At 40.0% G+C, this 8,435-nt stretch overlaps 1 long non-coding RNA gene and 1 pseudogene across 1 annotated transcript in view; one reads left to right on the top strand and one right to left on the bottom strand.

Annotated features, from left to right (window-relative positions):
* The window catches only part of LOC115029568, a 163,803-nt gene that overhangs the window by 42,804 nt on the left and 112,564 nt on the right, over positions 1-8,435 (top strand). The gene's annotated exons all lie outside the window — the stretch shown is intronic.
* LOC110311985 lies at positions 1,017-1,472 on the bottom strand (annotated as a pseudogene).

The raw sequence follows: 8,435 nt of genomic DNA, 5'->3' as shown, positions 1-8,435 counted from the left end.
GGGGGCGCTATGGGGGACTTTTGGGATAGCATTGGAAATGTAATTGAGGAAAATATGTAATAAAAATATTAAAAATTAAAAAAAAATTTTTGAAAAGTTAAAAAAAAAAAGAATCCATGCTCTATAAGCCAAGTATTGTAAAAATGAATGAATGAATGCATGAATAAATAAATAACTAAATACAAGAGATGAGAGAGCTTGAGTAAATGGCCTTTACAAAGTGATTCTAAAATAGAGACCTAGAGAAAGTAAGAGCCAGGCAGCCTTGTGGCTATGTGACGGAGAACATGCCAGGCAGAGAGAACAATTGCTGTGTCCCTGAAATAAAGATATTGCCACATATGTCTTGATTAGTGCATATAGTAATATCATACACTGAGAACTTTAAAGACATAGAACTTTACTTCTTTTAATTTTGAGACCAGAAGTTAAGTTAAAGAATTGGCAGCATCAGGGTCTGGGGAGTCTGCTTTTGATCCCAGGACGGACCATCCTTTGGGGTCCTTCAGAGGAGATGGATGCCACATCCAAACGTGGACACTAAAGGGCTTGTAGTAGAGTTTTACTTCCGTGAGCAGGTACCATGACTAAGGCAGTGCTTATATGAACAACATTTAATTGAAGCTGGCTTACAGGTTCAGAAGTTCAGTCCATTATCATCAAGGTGGGATCATGGCAGCATCCAGACAGGCATGATGCAGGCAGAGCTGAGAGTTCTACTTCTTCATCTGAAGCCCGCTAGAAGAAGAATGTTTTCATGCAGGTGGAGGGGGGTCCTCAAAACTCACCCCTACTGTGACACACTTCCACCACCAAGGTCACATCTACTCCAACTATGCCCCAACTCCTAATAGAGTCACTCCCTGGGCAAAGCATGTTCAAACCACCACAGGGTTTAGCTTATCTCCTGGGTCATTTCATAAAGCAATTAACATAATTTATAAGGATTCTATTCTAATGATTTAGTCAGCTTCTAAAGGTTCTACCTCTTTATGCCTTTACAGTGGGTTTCTAAGTTCTTTTTTTTTTTTTTTTTGCCAGTCAGTCTCGCACTTTATTGTCGTTGTCATCTCAGGCCTTGACTGCATACTTGCGCAGAGGATGCAGCTGCTCCTTCTGCTGCTGCTTCTTGGTCTTCAGCTTCTCCTCGTGCTTGGTGAGCCGGCGGCGCATGGCTCTAGTCTTCTTGGGTCGCAGGTCTAGGGGCTTGTATTTNTTGCCCTTGTAGAATTTCCTGAGGTTTTCTTTTTGAGTCTGGTTAATAACAGTGAGNACTCGGNNNATAGATTTGCNAACGANTCGTATCTTGGAGAGCTTGGACNCGGNGCNGCCTGTCACTTTGGCGACCCGAAGCTGGGACAATTCCACCTTCAGATCATCCAGTTGTTTCAACAGCTCCTCCTTCTTCTTGCCGCGCAGGTCCCGAGCCTTAATCTTGGCCATTTTGGCGTTGTTCACGGCTGAAGCAGCCTGGTTGGAGAGGGTTTCTAAGTTCTAATCTATGAATTTTGGAGTAACACATACATTATGTCATCCCACTGTGTTTGAGTAGTAGTAATGAATTGAAAGGAAGTGAGAAGGAGTATTGGCTTCTCAATTTGATTTTCAGCATCTGCAGGGCAGCTCCCAGCCATCTGTAACTTCAGTCCCAAGGGACCTGCACCCTGTTCTGCCCACTACAGCCACTGTACCCACATGGTGCATACACATACATACGTGCAAGCAAAAACGCCCATATACTTAAAAAAAAAGGATAAAAGCTGTAAAGAGTTGAAAAGAATGAAATCATAGAAAAAAGCAGGCTTGTAAAACGGGCTAGAAAGTAAGGAGCCCCTGAGGGTATAACAGGCAGAGGGTATAACAGGCAGGTCTTCTCCAATTAAGGTAGGAGGGCACTTTTACCAGGTGGCATAACCTAACTTATATTTCAGAGGGACAATCGGCTGAGGAGTGAAAAGCAGAAGGTAGGGAATAAGGGCGAGCCAGGATGCCATTGCACACATTGTGATAACCTAGATGAGGTCTGGCTTTATGCCACTCTTCCATTTCAGCCCATACTCTTTCCACCTCTCTTCGCCTTCAGACCGGTTTACTCATCAGTGTTAATAATGCTCTTCTTATCTGCCTCCATCAGCAAGAGCTGCCTCCTTTCATATAATAGATGAACTCACTATCGTGGTGTTGAAATGAATATAAAGAAATCTGGCCATGGGGAAAGGGACTGTGGTCTCCAGGTAATTACTAAACTTCAGAGCAGATGATCGTGAGTAGACTATATTCAATCACTAACACGGGTGTGTCCTTTGCAGTGGAAAGATCTGTAGATAAAACCAATCAGGAACCAAAAAAAGCTTCATAGTGATAAAAATACACATCCAAGGAAGCATCTAACCTACAAAATCCTTGATACAGCTTAAATCCTTTTACTTCAAGATGAAACAAACATACATGAACAGTAATGCACTGTATGCCTCTCTCTCTCTCTCTCTCTCTGTGTTATGCCTTTTCTTCCCGTTTTAAAACGCTAGTAGGTTCTTTCTTTAGTGCATATGGTGGTGATAAATGGTAGTTACTTAGTCAATATGCTTAGAGAAATAAAATGGAAGCACACTGTATCGATCATTAAATGTTTTCGACCTGGCTGTCCTGCTATTTTACTCTTACGCAAATACGAACTACCCCTTTCAGAATATACCAGAGGAAAGGGAGCTACAATCCTCAGTGTGCTGGCCTATGCCCAGTGAGTGATGGTCCTAAGATTCTCAGTGGGTGTCAACACCAACAAGAAAGAGGCCACAGTTGTGATAACCCCCTAAAGTCTCCGTATTGTTTGGATTTCTGTGATAAGAAGGAGGAATAGAAGTAATAAATGCAATACAAACGATTGTTTCCCTTTGCATAAGTGTGTACAATAAAGACTCAGTTTTGGGAAACTGTTCCCTAGACAGCTCCCGGCAGGTCTCTCAGCTCTGCTACAGTGGTCATTTTCTGACTATTCACATGCTGGGCCAAGCATGGAATTTTAGGTTATCCCTACAAAATTGTTAACATCTTCAGAGGAAACTGGGGTTTTCAAGGATATTAGGAACCTAAAATGTTCATCTAATTGAAAGAGCGGGATTCAAAAATCACAATGGTCTGGCTCCTAATCTTTGCTCCCTGTTCGTATTGCCTCAGAGTTCAACAAAGTCAGAGGCAGATCTTGTAAGATTCAAAATGATTCCCCATAAATACTTGGAAAGAATGATACTCTAGCCGCCTCTCTTGAAAGATTCAAAAATTCGTAGGGAGAACACAAGCAGCAACTCTATGAACTGTATTGGAGCTGACCCTTATGTATCATTGCAATTGATATTTCAACTTACATGAACAGCCAGTGGGCAGTTTAGTCAATTTCATAGTCTCTTGTCACTTCCTTGTGACTTTTCTTTTTACCATCCATTGTGGCTTACTAGGTAGAAGAAACCCTTGAGGAGAAAAACTTGTTTGCTCTTACTCTACAGTCTAAAGTCTCCTTTCTTATTTGGACCAGCCTGGTAAACGTCTGTCTATTAATGCTATGCCCTGCTCCCCCAAAGGGCTAAGTTAAAGATGAGAAGAGCTGCCTGGCCACTGTGGTGTTTCCCAAAGACTAATCTTTGGCCTCACATCAGCATGGCCTGAGTTGCTTAGGTAAAAGTTCACCTCTAGGGTTCCTTTCCAGATCCATCGAATTAGAATATTTTTAGATGGGCTCAAAATCTGAGCATTTGGTAGTACTTCTAGAAGACTATGATCAGTTAGTTATGTAGTCTGTATTGCTGGGCTCTTAAGATGGAGGGAGTCTCATCTTACAGCGTTACCAGTTTGTCCTGATCAAGTAGGATAAAAAGCTGATAGGAATAGGGGGCAGTGTGGTGACTTCCTTTGTATTAAGGACTATTTTTACTTTTTTTTCCTCCAGCTTGCAGCTGACATTTATATTCATCCATCCAGCTTTTCTTTTGCTGTGGGTTCTTCATTCTTAGCAGATGGATCAGTTTTTCAAGTTGGTAGCTGTGGAGGTCACTCCTGTCTTCCTCCCTTTCTACCATAGCCAACTAACGTCTTTCTTTCTTTCTTTTTTTTTTTTTTTTTTTTTTTTTTTTTTTTTTTTTTTTGCACATCCTTCTACCCCATAGTACCAGGTAAATGTCCTCTTTCCAATCTGGGTTGTACCTGCAGCATCATTTTGAACATGAATTACATATTTGGAATTTCCAGGGCTGCTTCTCCATCTGCCCTTCCTTGAACAGTGTGTAGATAAAATGGGCTGAGAGAGAGCAGGAAACAAGGGGCTATTCTGACCCAGGAGAGGAGACAGCTCCTAAGCTCTCAAGGAAAAGTAACTGCCGATGTTCTACCTCCTCCACAGAGGCAAGCACATTGTTTTCTTCACCCTGAGGCTGACCTCAGAGCCCAGGTGCAGGCCTACAGCACCTCATCATTTTGTCACCAAGACTGCATCTGTCATAATCTCTTCTGTGAACCAAGTAATATCAATGTTTCTCCACACCTGGGGCTTGTCCCTGAGCAATGATCTCAGAAAGACAATCCCGAGGTTCCTTTTCTCTGTTACAAGATTGTTCTTATATGTCAAGTGTCCCTTTCTTTTCCCAGGAGGCAATGAGTGTAATGTTTACAGAGCCCAGTGACATAAAGAATTTAAGGGTCTGGTCTGAATTGTGTGTCCTGGCTCATCCTTCTGTGGGACCTTAGCCAAGGATCAGAATAGGTCACCCTTCAATTTTCCAGACATGAACGACAAATGGTAACCTAACACACTCCCTCCCAGCTCACGTGCACACACACTTATTTTGTGAGTATTTTCTTAAAGGATAGTAATAATATTGGGCTTGTCAGCTCTGAGCTAATTTTCTGCTTGGCCTGAGAACAATCCTGGAATTGTTTAGTGTTCCACATAAAGGCTTCTGAGTTCCAGAGCTTAGAATGTGTACCTGGTCTTTTCATCCAATGTAGAGCAGAGAGCACCTTGTTGTTTTTAAGGAATACCAGAGAAGCAAGTTACAGTATCTTCCACAATATTACAGCAGTAAGGAATTTTGTTTGATTGAAAATAAAGTTATTTTGTACAGTATATTCTAATTATGTTTTTCTTTCCTCATCTGTTCCCAGATCCTCCCCACATGCTCACTCTTCCAACACTAGGTCTTCTTCTTTTCTCTCTTAAGAAAATAAACAGACAAATAAAAACGATGAACAGGAATAAAACAAAAGGAAGAAAAGAAAGAAAGAAAGAAAGAAAGGAAGAAAGAAAGAAAGAAAGAAAGAAAGGAAGAAATAAAGAAAGAAAGAGAGAAAGAAAGAAAAAAGAAACAGAGCATGAGAAACAGATACACACACACACACACACACACACACACACACACACACACCAACCATAAAAACACAAAATCTGAAACCATAATTTACAAGCAAACAAGTAAGGTGAAAAAAATATTCCCAGAAAAAGGGATGTGAGACACAAATCTTTGAAAATCCCTCTGAGTTCTTTTTGTGTTGGCCATCTACCACTGGGCATGGGGCCTGCCCTTAACTATAGCTTATATATACAGTAAGACTCCCTTGGAGAAATTAATATTTCCTTTGCCAATGGTTATCAAATCAAGAGAAGTCCTTGGTTAGGATAGGAATGCATGTGTTGCTCCACTTCCCTATCTCAGTGCCACACTCTGTCTGAATTAGACCGGTGCAGACGCTGTGCCTGGTGCCACGGTCTCTGTGAATTCAGAATACCCATCAGTCCTGAAAGACATTTGTTTAGAAGTTGTTTTATCGCAACCCAAACCTTCAGTCAGTCCCTTTATAATGCTTGCTTGTCGTTACGATAAATGAATGACAGTTGCTCATAGTTGGCCAAAATATCTGTCTTGTAGAATAAAATCATCCATAAATGTTTCCCTTGCCCATTTGACATCCCAGAATCATAAACTAGCACAGTGATTTCCAACCTGTGGATTGTGACCCTTTTCACAGGGGTTGTCTAAAAACATCGGATACCGTAGATATTTACATTACGATTCCCATCAGTAGAAAAAATTACAGCAACAAAGTAGCAATAAAAATAATTTTATGGTTGGGGATCACCACAACATGAGGGACTTTATTAAAGGGCCACTATGTTAGGAAGGTTGAGAACCAGTGTACCTGATACTCAGTAAGTACCTGGGTAGCTAAAATGGGAATCTGTCCTGAGAATACTGATACAGATACCATAATAGTTATCAAATGGTAAAGGTAAGAGAAGGAAGATGGGTATCAAGAGAGGAAACTATAGGGCCAGTGCTATGGCTCAGCAGATAAAGATGCTTGCTACCAGGTCCCATGACCTGAGTTTGATCCCTGGGTTCCACACGGCATCAGGAGAAAAACAATTTCCGCAAATTGTCCTCTGACCTTACATATGTTTACATGTGCATACAAACACACACTAAAAAATTATAATACATTTTAAAGCAGTGAAATTAGTAGTCTGTATGGGAGAATTTATACATAAAAATAACATGAAAAATCTACTTCTTATATTATTTATTGGATGCCTTTCTTAATCATGAAGCTATTTTACCCATTAAACCCTTTCAAAATGTCTCCTTAATGTTCAAGACAGCTTTGAATACAATACGAAAAAGAACTCTAGACACAGAGTCCTTAAGTTCTCTTAGTGCCTAAGTACATATTCCCATAGACCTTTTGGCCAATATAATATCAAATAATTGTTTATTATGTCAATCAACTGTTCTAAGAATTTAGTAGCTGTTTTTAAAAAGTAAAATATATAAATTGCAAAATAAAAATTACATTAATTTTTATGTGTATATGTGCTTTACTTCTATGTATGTATGTGTACCATGTGGTGACCTTGTGCTCCTGGAGGCCAGAAGGCAGTGAATATCCTGAAGCAGGAGTTACAGGTGATTGTGGGATACCATGTGGGTGCTAGGAGCTGAACTCATTCCTCTGTAAGAGTAGCCATCTTTCCAGGCCTAAACTGCAACTTTTAAAATTTCAACCTTAGTTGGATGTAATTATCTTGGTGGTAAGGCTTTGTAAGCCTAGGACCCAGAGTTGATATTACTCTCTCACATCCTGTTCCACACTGATTCCAGCTTTGCACAGTTATGACATTTCTGAAGGTATAAAATGCTCTTCAATACAATTCTGAGCAATGTGGTGCTCCAGAGAATCTTAGTGAGTATGAAACTGTAGGCTTAATGCATGACAGGTAAAAACCGTTGTAGAATAATATTCAGGTCAGCAATGAGGAGATAGAGTGAATGCTGGGGCAAGGTGTGTATGGAATGTCTCTGCGGCCTCCTCTTTGTTTTGGTGTAAACCCAAAATATCTCAAAGACTGTCTTAAAAAGAAAATATGCAATCACAAAATAGTCAGCTTAGATAAGGACTATCCCAACTAAATTTCAGAATGTGCAAGTTTGACTTTGTCTAATATTTTCCCATTATTGGTAACTCTACCAATATTTTCTAGATAAGACTACCTGGCCCATGCATTCACTAGTTCTTGAGAGTACAAATAGCTCTACTAAACTGTGAGATGACCCGGTGGAATAAAAACAGGATACAAACAAGGAAAGTGCAGATTCACACCTATACTTTAATCCATGATTAAAGGCATGGATTGCTCTAAGGTTGTCTCCCATCTCCTTTCCTCTTTCCTTTTATTTGTATCATTTGTTCATTCATTGGGGCCACCACTAAAATTTAGCCTGTATTTTGAATTAGGCACCAAGGGAAGTGCTTGGCTCCTCCCTGATCAAAGCAGACTTGATCTCCATCACAAAACACTTAGCATCCTCTATCTTTGTTTATCCAAAGAACAGATATTCACAAATCACTCCCCAAGTCCAGGCTCTGAGCTACACACAAGTGTCACAAAACCAAGTCATTGGGAAACTGTCTTTATGTAGATTTTTGCTTTCCTGTTTTGACTTTGATTTTTACATCTCTGGGACCTGGTTGTTTGAACGCTCTCCCCAAGATTTATCAAGTTTTGATCTCCCTTGGAACCCACTTCACAACAGAATTTCTTGTCTCCTAACTTCATATCACTGCTCAGGCAAATTGACATAAGTATATATTGTTTGGGTCACAGCATTTCTCAATCCAGGTTTCCGATAAGTGATAAGTTGCTATTGTTTGTCAGAAAACTATTGGCCCAGTTATGTATATATTCACTTTCACATGACAACAATATTTCGAAAAGCAATGATACTCTTTAAAGAAAAGTGAGTTGAGGAGCCCTTTTTTTGGTAATAATTAAAATACAGGGTAGTTTATGTGGTCTAACGATGATCATTTGACAATTTTATAATACAGTAATTGATTTGTTGATTCATTCATTGCTTGTATATTTACTGAATTGTTCATCAAGTACACAA

The sequence above is a fragment of the Mus caroli genome, chromosome 16, assembly GCF_900094665.2.
Source record: "Mus caroli chromosome 16, CAROLI_EIJ_v1.1, whole genome shotgun sequence".
In the NCBI taxonomy this organism is placed as follows: Eukaryota; Metazoa; Chordata; class Mammalia; order Rodentia; family Muridae; genus Mus; species Mus caroli.
The sequence above is the reverse complement of the archived record's forward strand: the minus strand, read 5'-3'. Positions and strand labels throughout refer to the sequence as shown.